Source organism: Dendropsophus ebraccatus, chromosome 12 (genome assembly GCF_027789765.1).
Source record: "Dendropsophus ebraccatus isolate aDenEbr1 chromosome 12, aDenEbr1.pat, whole genome shotgun sequence".
Taxonomy (NCBI): Eukaryota; Metazoa; Chordata; class Amphibia; order Anura; family Hylidae; genus Dendropsophus; species Dendropsophus ebraccatus.
In genome coordinates, this window is record NC_091465.1 from 93,332,331 (window position 1) to 93,349,287 (window position 16,957).

Consider the following 16,957-nt stretch of genomic DNA (forward strand, 5'->3'; position numbering starts at 1 on the left):
CTGTCTGTCTACCCCATAGCAGGATGCTGCCACCACCATGTCTCACTGTCTGTCTCCCCCATAGCAGGATGCTACCACCACCATGCCTCACTGTCTGTCTCCCCCATAGCAGGATGCTGCCACCACCATGTGTCACTGTCTGTCTCCCCCATAGCAGGATGCTGCCACCACCACCATGTCTCACTGTCTGTCTCCCCCATAGCAGGATGCTGCGACCACCACCACTATGTCTCACTGTCTGTCTCCCCCATAGCAGGATGCTACCACCACCATGTGTCGCTGTTTGTCTCCCCCATAGCAGGATGCTGCCACCACCATGTGTCACTGTTTGTCTCCCCCATAGCAGGATGCTACCACCCCCATGTCTCACTGTCTGTCTTCCCCATAGCAGGATGCTGCCACCACCATGTCTCACTGTCTGTCTCCCCCATAGCAGGATGCTACCACCACCATGTCTAACTATCTGTCTCCCCCATAGCAGAATGCTACCACCACCATGTGTCACTGTCTGTCTTCCCCATAGCAGGATGCTGCCACCACCATGTGTCACTGTCTGTCTCCCCCATAGCAGGATATTACCACCACCACCATGTGTCGCTATCTGTCTCCCCCATAGCAGGATGCTGCCACCACCATGTCTCCCCCATAGCAGGATGCTGCCACCACCATGTCTCACTATCTGTCTCCCCCATAGCAGGATGCTGCCACCACCATGTCTCACTGTCTGTCTCCCCCATAGCAGGATGCTGCCACCACCATGTCTCACTGTCTGTCTCCCCCATAGCAGGATGCTGCCACCACTACGTCTCACTGTCTGTCTCCCCCATAGCAGGATGCTACCACCACCATGTCTCACTGTCTGTCTCCCCCATAGCAGGATGCTGCCACCACCATGTGTCACTGTCTGTCTCCCCCATAGCAGGATGCTGCCACCACCATGTCTCACTGTCTGTCTCCCCCATAGCAGGATGCCACCACCACCATGTCTCACTGTCTGTCTCCCCCCATAGCAGGATGCCGCCACCACCATGTCTCACTGTCTGTCTCCCCCATAGCAGGATGCTGCCACCACCATGTCTCACTGTCTGTCTCCCCCATAGCAGGATGCCACCACCACCATGTGTCACTGTCTGTCTCCCCCATAGCAGGATGCTGCCACCACCATGTGTCACTGTCTGTCTCCCCCATAGCAGGATGCTGCCACCACTATGTCTCACTGTCTGTCTCCCCCATAGCAGGATGCTGCCACCACCATGTGTCGCTATCTGTCTCCTCCATAGCAGGACGCTACCACTACCATGTCTCACTGTCTGTCTCCCCCATAGCAGGATGCTGCCACCACCATGTCTCACTATCTGTCTCCCCCATAGCAGGATGCTACCACCACCATGTCTCACTGTCTGTCTCCCCCCATAGCAGGATGCTACCACCACCATGTCTCACTGTCTGTCTCCCCCATAGTAGGATGCTGCCACCACCATGTGTCACTGTCTGTCTCCCCCATAGCAGGATGCTGCCACCACCATGTCTCACTGTCTGTCTCCCCCATAGCAGGATGCTGCCACCACCATGTCTCACTGTCTGTCTCCCCCATAGCAGGATGCTGCCACCACCATGTCTCACTGTCTGTCTCCCCCATAGCAGGATGCTGCCACCACCATGTGTCACTGTCTCTCTCCCCCCCATAGCAGGATGCTACCACTACCATGTCTCACTGTCTGTCTCCCCCATAGCAGGATGCTGCCACCACCATGTCTCACTATCTGTCTCCCCCATAGCAGGATGCTACCACCACCATGTCTCACTGTCTGTCTCCCCCCATAGCAGGATGCTACCACCACCATGTGTCACTGTCTGTCTCCCCTATAGCAGGATGCTGCCACCACCATGTCTCACTGTCTGTCTCCCCCATAGCAGGATGCTGCCACCACCATGTCTCACTGTCTGTCTCCCCCATAGCAGGATGCTGCCACCACCATGTCTCACTGTCCTGTCTCCCCCATAGCAGGATGCTGCCACCACATGTGCTCACTGTCTGTCTCCCCCCCATAGCAGGATGCTACACCACCATGTCTCACTGTCTGTCTCCCCCATAGCAGGATGCTACCACCACCATGTCTCACTGTCTGTCTCCCCATAGCAGGATGCGCCACCACCATGTCTCACTGCTGTCTCCCCCATAGCAGGATGCTGCCACCACAATGTGTCGCTATCTGTCTCCCCCATAGCAGGATGCTGCCACCACCATGTGTCACTGTCTGTCTCCCCCATAGCAGGATGCTGCCACCACCACTGTCTCACTGTGTCTGTCTCCCCCATAGCAGATGCTGCCACCACCACCATGTCTCACTGTCTGTCTCCCCCATAGCAGGATGCTGCCACCACCATGTCTCACTGTCTGTCTCCCCCATAGCAGGATGCTAGCAACCGGACCATGTGTCACTGGTCTGTCTCCCACATAGCAGGATCTGCACCACATGTGTCACTGTCTGTCTCCCCCATAGCAGGATGCTAGCCACCACCATGTGCGTCACTGTCTGTCTCCCCCATAGCAGGATGCTGCCACCACCATGTCTCACTGTCTGTCTCCCCCATAGCAGGATGCTGCCACCACCATGTCTCACTGTCTGTCTCCCCCATAGCAGGATGCTGCCACCACCATGTGTCACTGTCTGTCTCCCCCATAGCAGGATGCTGCCCACCACCATGTGTCACTGTCTGTCTCCCCCCCATAGCAGGATGCTGCCACCTACCATGTGTCACTGTCTGTCTCCCCCATAGCAGGATGCTAGCCACCACCATGTCTCACTGTCTGTCTCCCCATAGCAGGATGCTGCCACCACCATGTGTCACTAGTCTGTCTCCCCCATAGCAGGATGCTGCCACCACCATGTGTCACTGTCTGTCTCCCCCATAGCAGGATGCTGCCACCACCATGTCTCACTATCTGTCTCCCCCATAGCAGGATGCTACCACCACCATGTCCTCACTGTCTGTCTCCCCCATAGCAGGATGCTACCACCACCATGTCTCACTGTCTGTCTCCCCCATAGTAGGATGCTGCCACCACCATGTGTCACTGTCTGTCTCCCCCATAGCAGGATGCTGCCACCACCATGTGTCACTGTCTGTCTCCCCCATAGCAGGATGCTGCCACCACCATGTCTCACTGTCTGTCTCCCCCATAGCAGGATGCTGCCACCACCATGTCTCACTGTCTGTCTCCCCCATAGCAGGATGCTGCCACCACCATGTGTCACTGTCTCTCTCCCCCCCATAGCAGGATGCTACCACCACCATGTCTCACTGTCTGTCTCCCCCATAGCAGGATGCTACCACCACCATGTCTCACTATCTGTCTCCCCATAGCAGGATGCTGCCACCACCATGTCTCACTGTCTGTCTCCCCCATAGCAGGATGCTGCCACCACAATGTGTCGCTATCTGTCTCCCCCATAGCAGGATGCTGCCACCACCATGTGTCACTGTCTGTCTCCCCCATAGCAGGATGCTGCCACCACCATGTCTCACTGTCTGTCTCCCCCATAGCAGGATGCTGCCACCACCACCATGTCTCACTGTCTGTCTCCCCCATAGCAGGATGCTGCCACCACCATGTCTCACTGTCTGTCTCCCCCCATAGCAGGATGCTGCCACCACCATGTGTCACTGTCTGTCTCCCCCATAGCAGGATGCTACCACCACCATGTGTCACTGTCTGTCCCCCCCATAGCAGGATGCTGCAACCACCATGTCTCACTGTCTGTCTCCCCCATAGTAGGATGCTGCCACCACTACGTCTCACTGTCTGTCTCCCCCATAGCAGGATGCTGCCACCACCATGTGTCGCTATCTGTCTCCCCCATAGCAGGATGCTGCCACCACCATGTGTCACTGTCTGTCTCCCCCATAGCAGGATGCTGCCACCACCATGTGTCACTGTCTGTCTCCCCCATAGCAGGATGCTGCCACCACCATGTGTCACTGTCTGTCTCCCCCATAGCAGGATGCTGCCACCACTACGTCTCACTGTCTGTCTCCCCCATAGCAGGATGCTGCCACCACCATGTCTCACTGTCTGTCTCCCCCATAGCAGGATGCTGCCACCACCATGTGTCACTGTCTGTCTCCCCCATAGCAGGATGCTACCACCACCATGTCTCACTGTCTGTCTCCCCCATAGCAGGATGCTGCCACCACCATGTGTCGCTATCTGTCTCCCCCATAGCAGGATGCTGCCACCACCATGTGTCACTGTCTGTCTCCCCCATAGCAGGATGCTGCCACCACCATGTGTCACTGTCTGTCTCCCCCCATAGCAGGATGCTGCCACCACCATGTGTCACTGTCTGTCTCCCCCCATAGCAGGATGCTGCCACCACCATGTGTCGCTATCTGTCTCCCCCATAGCAGAATTCCGCCACCACCATGTCTCACTGTCTGTCTCCTCCATAGCAGGATGCTGCCACCACCATGTGTCGCTATCTGTCTCCCCCATAGCAGGATGCTGCCACCACCATGTCTCACTGTCTGTCTCCCCCATAGCAGGATGCTGCCACCACCATGTCTCACTGTCTGTCTCCCCCATAGTAGGATGCTGCCACCACCATGTCTCACTGTCTGTCTCCCCCCATACAGGATGCTGCCACCACCATGTCCACTGTCTGTCTCCCCCATAGCATGATGCTGCCACCACCATGTCTCACTGTCTGTCTCCCCCATAGCATATGCTGCCACCACCATGTGTCACGTGTCTGTCCTCCCCCACAGCAGGATGCTGCCACCACCATGTCTCACTGTCTGTCCTCCCCCATAGCAGATGCTGCCACCACCATGTTCCACTGTCTGTCCTCCCCCATAGTAGATGCTGCCACCACCATGTCTCACGGTCTGTCTCCCCCATAGTAGGATGCTGCCACCCTATGTGTCCCTGTCTGTCCTCCCCCATAGCAGGATGCTACCACCACCATGTCTCACTGTCTGTCTCCCCCATAGCCAGGATGCTGCCACCACCATGTCTCACTGTCTGTCTCCCCCATAGCAGGATGCTGCCACCACTAGTGTCCACTGTCTGTCTCCCCATAGCAGGATGCTGCCACCACCATGTGTCACTGTCTGTCTCCCCCATAGCAGGATGCTGCCACCACCATGTCTCACTGTCTGTCTCCCCCATAGCAGGATGCTGCCACCACCATGTCTCACTGTCTGTCTCCCCCATAGCAGGATGCTGCCACCTACCATGTGTCACTGTCTGTCTCCCCCATAGCAGATGCTGCAACCACCACCATGTCTCACTGTCTGTCTCCCCCATAGCAGGATGCTGCCAACCACCATTGTTCACTGTCTGTCTCCCCCATAGCAGGATGCTGCCACCACCATGTGTCACTGTCTGTCTCCCCCATAGCAGGATGCTGCCACCAACCATGTGTCACTGTCTGTCTCCCCATAGCAGATGCTGCCACCACCATGTTCACTGTCTGTCTCCCCATAGCAGGATGCTGCCACCACCATGTCTCACTGTCTGTCTCCCCCATAGCAGGATGCTGCCACCACCATGTCTCACTGTCTGTCTCCCCCATAGCAGGATGCTACCACCACCATGTGTCACTGTCTGTCTCCCCCATAGCAGGATGCTGCCACCACTATGTGTCACTGTCTCCCCCATAGTAGGATGCTACCACCACCATGTCTCACTATCTGTCTCCCCCATAGCAGTATGCTGCCACCACTATGTCTCACTCTCTGTCTCCCCCATAGCAGGATGCTGCCACCACCATGTCTCACTCTCTGTCTCCCCCATAGCAGGATGCTGCCACCACCACTATGTCTCACTGTCTGTCTCCCCCATAGCAGGATGCTGCCACCACCATGTGTCACTGTCTGTCTCCCCCATAGCAGGATGCTGCCACCACCATGTGTCACTGTCTGTCTCCCCCATAGCAGGATGCTACCACCACCATGTCTCACTGTCTGTCCCCCCCATAGCAGGATGCTGCCACCACCATGTGTCACTGTCTGTCTCCCCCATAGCAGGATGCTGCCACCACTATGTCTCACTGTCTGTCTCCCCCATAGCAGGATGCTACCACCACCATGTCTCACTGTCTGTCTCCCCCATAGCAGGATGCTGCCACCACCATGTCTCACTGTCTGTCTCCCCCATAGCAGGATGCTGCCACCACCATGTCTCACTGTCTGTCTCCCCCCATAGCAGGATGCTGCCACCACCATGTGTCACTGTCTGTCTCCCCCATAGCAGGATGCTGCCACCACCATGTGTCACTATCTGTCTCCCCCATAGCAGGATGCTGCACCACCATGTGTCACTGTCTGTCTCCCCCATAGCAGGATGCTGCCACCACCATGTGTCACTGTCTTGTCTCCCCCATAGCAGGATGCTGCCACCACCATGTGTCTCACTGTCTGTCTCCCCCATAGCAGGATGCTGCCACCACCATGTCGTCACTGTCTGTCTCCCCATAGCAGGATGCTGCCACCACCATGTGTCACTGTCTGTCTCCCCCATAGCAGGATGCTACACCACCATGTCTCACTGTCTGTCTCCCCCATAAGTCAGCGATGCTGCCACCACCATGTGTCACTGTCTGTCCTCCCCATAGCAGGATGCATGCCACCACCAATGTGTCCCGCTGTCTGTCTCCCCCATAGCAGGATGCTACCACCACCATGTCTCACTGTCTGTCTCCCCCATAGCAGGATGCTGCCACCACCATGTGTCGCCTGTCCTGTCTCCCCCATAGCAGGATGCTGCCACCACCATGTGTCACTGTCTGTCTCCCCCCATAGCAGGATGCTGACCACTCACCATGTCTCAATGTCTGTCTCCCCATAGCAGGATGCTGCCACCACATGTCTCCATGTCTGTCTCCCCCATAGCAGGATGCTACCACCACCATGTCCTCACTGTCTGTCTCCCCCATAGCAGGATGCTGCCACCACCATGTGTCACTGTCTGTCTCCCCCATAGCAGGATGCTGCCACCACCACCATGTCTCACTGTCTGTCTCCCCCATAGCAGGATGCTGCCACCACCATGTCTTACTGTCTGTCTCCCCCATAGCAGGATGCTGCCACCACTATGTCTCACTGTCTGTCTTCCCCCATAGCAGGATGCTGCCACCACCATGTCTCACTGTCTGTCTCCCCCATAGCAGGATGCTGCCACCACCATGTCTCACTGTCTGTCTCCCCCATAGCAGGATGCTACCACTACCATGTGTCGCTATCTGTCTCCCCCATAGCAGGATGCTGCCACCAGCATGTGTCACTGTCTGTCTCCCCCATAGCAGGATGCTACCACCACCATGTCTCACTGTCTGTCTCCCCCATAGCAGGATGCTGCCACCACCATGTCTCACTGTCTGTCTCCCCCATAGCAGGATGCTGCCACCACCACCATGTCTCACTGTCTGTCTCCCCCATAGCAGGATGCCGCCACCACCATGTGTCGCTATCTGTCTCCCCCATAGCAGGATGCTGCCACCACCACCATGTCTCACTGTCTGTCTCCCCCATAGCAGGATGCTGCCACCACCATGTGTCGCTATCTGTCTCCCCCATAGCAGGATGCTGCCACCACCATGTGTCGCTATCTGTCTCCCCCATAGCAGGATGCTGCCACCACCACCATGTCTCACTGTCTGTCTCCCCCCATAGCAGGATGCTACCACCACCATGTCTCACTGTCTGTCTCCCCCATAGCAGGATGCTGCCACCACCATGTGTCGCTATCTGTCTCCCCCATAGCAGGATGCTGCCACCACCATGTGTCACTGTCTGTCTCCCCCATAGCAGGATGCTACCACCACCACCATGTCTCACTGTCTGTCTCCCCCATAGCAGGATGCTGCCACCACCATGTCTCACTGTCTGTCTCCCCCATAGCAGGATGCTGCCACCACCATGTGTCACTGTCTGTCTCCCCCATAGCAGGATGCTGCCACCACCATGTGTCACTGTCTGTCTCCCCCATAGCAGGATGCTGCCACCACCATGTCTCACTCTCTGTCTCCCCCATAGCAGGATGCTGCCACCACCATGTCTCACTGTCTGTCTCCCCCATAGCAGAATGCTGCCACCACCATGTGTCACTGTCTGTCTCCCCCATAGCAGGATGCCGCCACCACCATGTCTCACTGTCTGTCTCCCCCATAGCAGGATGCTGCCACCACCATGTGTCGCTGTCTGTCTCCCCCATAGCAGGATGCTACCACCACCATGTCTCACTGTATGTCTCCCCCATAGCAGGATGCTACCACCACCATGTGTCACTGTCTGTCTCCCCCATAGCAGGATGCTGCCACCACCATGTGTCACTGTCTGTCTCCCCCATAGCAGGATGCTGCCACCACCATGTCTCACTGTCTGTCTCCCCCATAGCAGGATGCTGCCACCACCATGTGTCACTGTCTGTCTCCCCTATAGCAGGATGCTGCCACCACCATGTGTCACTGTCTGTCTCCCCATAGCAGGATGCTGCCACCACCATGTCTCACTGTCTGTCTCCCCCATAGTAGGATGCTGCCACCACTACGTCTCACTGTCTGTCTCCCCCATAGCAGGATGCTGCCACCACCATGTGTCGCTATCTGTCTCCCCCATAGCAGGATGCTGCCACCACCATGTGTCACTGTCTGTCTCCCCCCATAGCAGGATGCTGCCACCACCATGTGTCACTGTCTGTCTCCCCCCATAGCAGGATGCCGCCACCACCATGTGTCACTGTCTGTCTCCCCCATAGCAGGATGCTACCACCACCATGTCTCACTGTCTGTCTCCCCCCATAGCAGGATGCTACCACCACCATGTCTCACTGTCTGTCTCCCCCATAGCAGGATGCTGCCACCACCATGTGTCACTGTCTGTCTCCCCCATAGCAGGATGCTGCAACCACCATGTGTCACTGTCTGTCTCCCCCATAGCAGGATGCTACCACCACCATGTCTCACTGTCTGTCTCCCCCCATAGCAGGATGCTACCACCACCATGTCTCACTGTCTGTCTCCCCCATAGCAGGATGCTGCCACCACCATGTGTCACTGTCCTGTCTCCCCCCATAGCAGGATGCTGCCACCACCATGTGTCGCTAGTCTGTCTCCCCATAGTAGGATGCTGCCACCACCATGTGTCACTGTCTGTCTCCCCATAGCAGGATGCTGCCACCACCATGTGTCACTGTCTGTCTCCCCCATAGCAGGATGCTGCCACCACCATGTCTCACTGTCTGTCTCCCCCATAGCAGGATGCTGCCACCACCATGTCTCACTGTCTGTCTCCCCCATAGCAGGGATGCCTGCCACCACCATGTGTCACTGTCTGTCTCCCCCATAGCGGATGCTACCAACACCATGTCTCACTGTCTGTCTCCCCCTAGCAGGATGCTAGCCACCACCATGTGTCGCTATCTGTCTCCCCCATAGCAGGATGCTGCCACCACCATGTGTCTCACTGTCTGTCTCCCATAGCGGATGCTGCCACCACCATGTGTCACTGTCTGTCTCCTCATAGCAGGATGCTGCCACCACAATGTGTCACTGTCTGTCTCCCCCATAGCAGGATGCTACCACCACCATGTCTCACTGTCTGTCTCCCCCATAGCAGGATGCTGCCACCACCATGTGTCGCTATCTGTCTCCCCCATAGCAGGATGCTGCCACCACCATGTCTCACTGTCTGTCTCCCCCATAGCAGGATGCTGCCACCACCATGTCTCACTGTCTGTCTCCCTCATAGCAGGATGCTGCCACCACCATGTGTCGCTGTCTGTCTCCCCCATAGCAGGATGCTACCACCACCATGTCTCACTGTCTGTCTCCCCCCATAGCAGGATGCTACCACCACCATGTCTCACTGTCTGTCTCCCCCATAGCAGGATGCTACCACCACCATGTCTCACTGTCTGTCTCCCCCATAGCAGGATGCTGCCACCACCATGTGTCACTGTCTGTCTCCCCCATAGCAGGATGCTGCAACCACCATGTGTCACTGTCTGTCTCCCCCATAGCAGGATGCTGCCACCACCACCATGTGTCACTGTCTGTCTCCCCTTATAGCAGGATGCTGCCACCACCATGTCTCACTGTCTGTCTCCCCCATAGCAGGATGCTGCCACCACCATGTGTCGCTATCTGTCTCCCCCATAGCAGGATGCTACCACCACCATGTCTCACTGTCTGTCTCCCCCCATAGCAGGATGCTACCACCACCATGTGTCACTGTCTGTCTCCCCTATAGCAGGATGCTGCCACCACCATGTCTCACTGTCTGTCTCCCCCATAGCAGGATGCTGCCACCACCATGTCTCACTGTCTGTCTCCCCCATAGCAGGATGCTGCCACCACCATGTCTCACTGTCTGTCTCCCCCATAGCAGGATGCTGCCACCACCATGTGTCACTGTCTCTCTCCCCCCCATAGCAGGATGCTACCACCACCATGTCTCACTGTCTGTCTCCCCCATAGCAGGATGCTACCACCACCATGTCTCACTATCTGTCTCCCCATAGCAGGATGCTGCCACCACCATGTCTCACTGTCTGTCTCCCCCATAGCAGGATGCTGCCACCACAATGTGTCGCTATCTGTCTCCCCCATAGCAGGATGCTGCCACCACCATGTGTCACTGTCTGTCTCCCCCATAGCAGGATGCTGCCACCACCATGTCTCACTGTCTGTCTCCCCCATAGCAGGATGCTGCCACCACCACCATGTGTCGCTATCTGTCTCCTCCATAGCAGGATGCTGCCACCACCATGTGTCACTGTCTGTCTCCCCCATAGCAGGATGCTGCCACCACCATGTGTCACTGTCTGTCTCCCCCATAGCAGGATGCTGCCACCACCATGTCTCACTGTCTGTCTCCCCCATAGCAGGATGCTGCCACCACCATGTCTCACTGTCTGTCTCCCCCATAGCAGGATGCTGCCACCACCATGTCTCACTGTCTGTCTCCCCCATAGCAGGATGCTGCCACCACCATGTGTCACTGTCTCTCTCCCCCCCATAGCAGGATGCTACCACTACCATGTGTCACTGTCTGTCTCCCCCATAGCAGGATGCTGCCACCACCATGTCTCACTGTCTGTCTCCCCCATAGCAGGATGCTGCCACCACCATGTGTCACTGTCTCTCTCCCCCCCATAGCAGGATGCTACCACTACCATGCTGTCACTGTCTGTCTCCCCCATAGCAGGATGCTGCCACCACCATGTCGTCACTATCTGTCTCCCCCATAGCAGGATGCTACCACCACCATGTGCTCACTGTCTGTCTCCCCCATAGCAGGATGCTACCACCACCATGTCTCACTGTCTGTCTCCCCCCATAGTAGGATGCTGCCACCACCATGTGTCACTGTCTGTCTCCCCATAGCAGGATGCTGCCACCACCATGTCTCACTGTCTGTCTCCCCCATAGCAGGATGCTGCCACCACAATGTGTCGCTATCTGTCTCCCCCATAGCAGGATCCTACCACCATGTCTCACTGTCTGTCTCCCCCCATAGCAGGATGCTACCACCACCATGTCTCACTGTCTGTCTCCCCCATAGCAGGATGCTGCCACCACCATGTGTCAGTCTGTCTCCCCCATAGCAGGATGCTGCCACCACCATGTGTCGCTATCTGTCTCCCCCATAGCAGGATGCTGCCACCACCATGTGTCACTGTCTGTCTCCCCCATAGCAGGATGCTGCCACCACCATGTGTCGCTATCTGTCTCCCCCATAGCAGGATGCTGCCACCACCATGTGTCACTGTCTGTCTCCCCCATAGCAGGATGCTGCCACCACCATGTGTCGCTATCTGTCTCCCCCATAGCAGGATGCTGCCACCACCATGTGTCACTGTCTGTCTCCCCCATAGCAGGATGCTACCACCACCATGTCTCACTGTCTGTCTTCCCCATAGCAGGATGCTGCCACCACCATGTGTCGCTGTCTGTCTCCCCCATAGCAGGATGCTGCCACCACCATGTCTCACTGTCTGTCTCCCCCATAGCAGGATGCTGCCACCACCATGTCTCACTGTCTGTCTCCCTCATAGCAGGATGCTGCCACCACCATGTGTCGCTGTCTGTCTCCCCCATAGCAGGATGCTACCACCACCATGTCTCACTGTCTGTCTCCCCCATAGCAGGATGCTGCCACCACCATGTGTCGCTGTCTGTCTCCCCCATAGCAGGATGCTGCCACCACCATGTCTCACTGTCTGTCTCCCCCATAGCAGGATGCTGCCACCACCATGTCTCACTGTCTGTCTCCCTCATAGCAGGATGCTGCCACCACCATGTGTCGCTGTCTGTCTCCCCCATAGCAGGATGCTACCACCACCATGTCTCACTGTCTGTCTCCCCCCATAGCAGGATGCTACCACCACCATGTCTCACTGTCTGTCTCCCCCATAGCAGGATGCTACCACCACCATGTCTCACTGTCTGTCTCCCCCATAGCAGGATGCTGCCACCACCATGTGTCACTGTCTGTCTCCCCCATAGCAGGATGCTGCAACCACCATGTGTCACTGTCTGTCTCCCCCATAGCAGGATGCTGCCACCACCACCATGTGTCACTGTCTGTCTCCCCTTATAGCAGGATGCTGCCACCACCATGTCTCACTGTCTGTCCTCCCCATAGCAGGATGCTGCCACCACCATGTGTCACTGTCTGTCTCCCCCATAGCAGGATGCTGCCACCACCATGTGTCACTGTCTGTCTCCCCCATAGCAGGATGCTGCCACCACCATGTGTCGCTATCTGTCTCCCCCATAGCAGGATGCTACCACCACCATGTCTCACTGTCTGTCTCCCCCATAGCAGGATGCTACCACCACCATGTGTCGCTGTCTGTCTCCCCCATAGCAGGATGCTGCCACCACCATGTCTCACTGTCTGTCTCCCTCATAGCAGGATGATGCCACCACCATGTGTCGCTATCTGTCTCCCCCATAGCCGGATGCTGCCACCACCACCATGTCTCACTGTCTGTCTCCCCCATAGCAGGATGCTACCACCACCATGTCTAACTATCTGTCTCCCCGATAGCAGGATGCTGCCACCACCATGTGTCACTGTCTGTCTCCCCCATAGCAGGATGCTGCAACCACAATGTGTCACTGTCTGTCTCCCCCATAGCAGGATGCTACCACCACCATGTGTCACTGTCTGTCTCCCCCATAGCAGGATGCTACCACCACCATGTGTCGCTATCTGTCTCCCCCATAGCAGGATGCTGCCACCACCATGTCTTACTGTCTGTCTCCCCCATAGCAGGATGCCACCACCACCATGTCTCACTGTCTGTCTCCCCCATAGCAGGATTCTACCACCACCATGTGTCACTGTCTGTCTCCCCCATAGCAGGATGCTACCACCACCACCATGTGTCACTGTCTGTCTCCCCCATAGCAGGATGCTGCCACCACCATGTGTCACTGTCTGTCTCCCCCATAGCCGGATGCTGCCACCACCACCATGTCTCACTGTCTGTCTCCCCCATAGCAGGATGCCGCCACCACTACGTCTCACTGTCTGTCTCCCCCATAGCAGGATGCTGCCACCACCATGTGTCGCTATCTGTCTCCCCCATAGCAGGATGCTGCCACCACCATGTGTCGCTATCTGTCTCCCCCATAGCAGGATGCTGCCACCACCATGTCTCACTGTCTGTCTCCCCCATAGCAGGATGCTGCCACCACCATGTGTCACTGTCTGTCCCCCTCATAGCAGAATGCTGCCACCACCATGTGTCACTGTCTGTCTCCTCCATAGCAGGATGCTACCACCACTATGTCTCACTGTCTGTCTCCCCCATAGCAGGATGCTACCACCACCATGTCTCACTGTCTGTCTTCCCCATAGCAGGATGCTGCCACCACCATGTCTCACTGTCTGTCTCCCCCATAGCAGGATGCTGCCACCACCATGTGTCACTGTCTGTCTCCCCCATAGCAGGATGCTGCGACCACCATGTGTCACTGTCTGTCTCCCCCATAGCAGGATGCTGCCACCACCATGTCTCACTGTCTGTCTCCCCCATAGCAGGATGCTGCGACCACCATGTCTCACTGTCTGTCTCCCCCATAGCAGGATGCTGCCACCACCATGTCTCACTGTCTGTCTCCCCCATAGCAGGATGCTGCGACCACCATGTCTCACTGTCTGTCTCCCCCATAGCAGGATGCTGCCACCACCATGTCTCACTCTCTGTCTCCCCCATAGCAGGATGCTGCCACCACCATGTCTCACTGTCTGTCTCCCCCATAGCAGGATGCTACCACCACCATGTCTCACTGTCTGTCTCCCCCATAGCAGGATGCTGCCACCACCATGTGTCACTGTCTGTCTCCCCCATAGCAGGATGCTGCCACCATCATGTGTCACTGTCTGTCTCCCCCATAGCAGGATGCTGCAACCACCATGTGTCACTGTCTGTCTCCCCCATAGCAGGATGCTGCCACCACCATGTCTCACTGTCTGTCTCCCCCATAGCAGGATGCTACCACTACCATGTGTCACTGTCTTCCCCATAGCAGGATGCCGCCACCACCATGTGTCACTGTCTGTCTCCCCCATAGCAGGATGCTACCACCACCATGTCTCACTGTCTGTCTCCACCATAGCAGGATGCCACCACCACTATGTCTCACTGTTGGTATTGTATTGGGCGGGTGATGAGCAGTGTCTGGTTTCCCCGCACATCAGACCAGAGACTCTTCTTCCTCACAGTCTGGGCGTCGTCCATGTGTGGCTGCGGCTTTCTCTGTCTTGCACTGAGGGGCGGCTTTCGTCACTCTGCCATAAAGCCCCGACTGCTGGAGGCTGCAGTGATAGTTGTGGATCTTTCTCCCATCTCCCTCCTGCATCTCTGGAGCTCCGCCACACTGATCTCGGGGTTCTTCTTTACCTCTCTCACCAAAGTAAAGATGAATGCGGCCAAGTACAGGGATCTCCTAGATGAAAAACTCTCCCAGAGCTCTGGACCTCAGACTGGGCCGAAGCTTCATCTTCCAACCAGACAGTGACCCTAAGCACAGAGCTAAATAACTAAGCAGCAGCTTCCCATCAACTCTGTGACCGTTCCTGACCGACTTCTACTCACTACTGAGTAATGGGGGGTGCAGGGAGCACAGTAATGGGGGGTGCAGGGTGTACAGTAATGGGGGGTGCAGGGTGTACAGTAATGGGGGTGCAGAGTGTACAGTAATGGTGGGGTACAGGGTGTACAGTAATGGGGGGTGTGCAGGGTCTACAGTAATGGGGGGTGCAGAGTGTACAGTAATGGGGGGTGCAGGGTGTACAGTAATGGGGGTGCAGGTTGCACAGTAATGGGGGGTGCAGGGTGTACAGTAATGGGGGGTGCAGGGTGTACAGTAATGGGGGTGCAGGTTGCACAGTAATGGGGGGTGCAGGGTGTACAGTAATGGGGGGTGCAGGGTGTACAGTAATGGGGGTGCAGGTTGCACAGTAATGGGGGGTGCAGGGTGTACAGTAATGGGGGGTGTGCAGGGTCTACAGTAATGGGGGGTGCAGGATGCACAGTAATGGGGGGTGCAGGGTGTACAGTAATGGGGGGGGGTGCAGGGTGCACAGTAATGGGGGGTGCAGGGTGTACAGTAATGGGGGGTGCAGGGTGTACAGTAATGGGGGTGCAGGGTGTACAGTAATGGGGGGTGCAGGGTGTACAGTAATGGGGGGTGCAGGGTGTACAGTAATGGGGGGTGCAGGGTGCACAGTAATGGGGGGTGCAGGGTGTACAGTAATGGGGGTGCAGAGTGTACAGTAATGGTGGTGCAGGGTGTACAGTAATGGGGGGTGCAGGGTGCACAGTAATGGGGGGTGCAGAGTGTACAGTAATGGGGGGGTACAGGGTGCACAGTAATGGGGGGTGCAGAGTGTACAGTAATGGGGGGTGCAGGGTGCACAGTAATGGGGGGTGCAGGGTGTACAGTAATGGGGGGTGCAGGGTGCACAGTAATGGGGGGTGCAGGGTGTACAGTAATGGGGGGTGCAGGGTGCACAGTAATGGGGGGTGCAGGGTGTACAGTAATGGGGGTGCAGAGTGTACAGTAATGGTGGTGCAGGGTGTACAGTAATGGGGGGTGCAGGGTGCACAGTAATGGGGGGTGCAGAGTGTACAGTAATGGGGGGGTACAGGGTGCACAGTAATGGGGGGTGCAGAGTGTACAGTAATGGGGGGGGTACAGGGTGTACAGTAATGGTGGGTGCAGGGTGTACAGTAATGGGGGGGTACAGGGTGCACAGTAATGGGGGGGTACAGGGTGCACAGTAATGGGGGGTGCAGAGTGTACAGTAATGGGGGGTACAGGGTGTACAGTAATGGTGGGTGCAGGGTGCACAGTAATGGGGGGGTGCAGGGTGTACAGTAATGGGGGGGGTACAGGGTGCACAGTAATGGGGGGGTACAGGGTGCACAGTAATGGGGGGTGCAGAGTGTACAGTAATGGGGGGTACAGGGTGTACAGTAATGGTGGGTGCAGGGTGTACAGTAATGGGGGGTGCAGGGTGCACAGTAATGGGGGGGTGCAGGTTGTACAGTAATGGGGGGGGTGCAGGGTGTACAGTAATGGGGGGTGCAGGGTGCACAGTAATGGGGGGTGCAGAGTGTACAGTAATGGGGGGTACAGGGTGCACAGTAATGGGGGGTGCAGAGTGTACAGTAATGGGGGGGTACAGGGTGTACAGTAATGGTGGGTGCAGGGTGTACAGTAATGGGGGGGGTACAGGGTGCACAGTAATGGGGGGTACAGGGTGTACAGTAATGGGGGGGTACAGGGTGCACAGTAATGGGGGGTGCAGAGTGTACAGTAATGGGGGGTACAGGGTGTACAGTAATGGTGGGTGCAGGGTGTACAGTAATGGGGGGTGCAGGGTGCACAGTAATGGGGGGGTGCAGGGTGTACAGTAATGGGGGGGGGGTGCA

General features: G+C 56.9%; 1 protein-coding gene across 1 annotated transcript in view; it reads right to left on the reverse strand.

Annotated features, from left to right (window-relative positions):
- The window catches only part of HPN (hepsin), an 84,779-nt gene that overhangs the window by 55,685 nt on the left and 12,137 nt on the right, over positions 1-16,957 (reverse strand). The window lies entirely within an intron of this gene.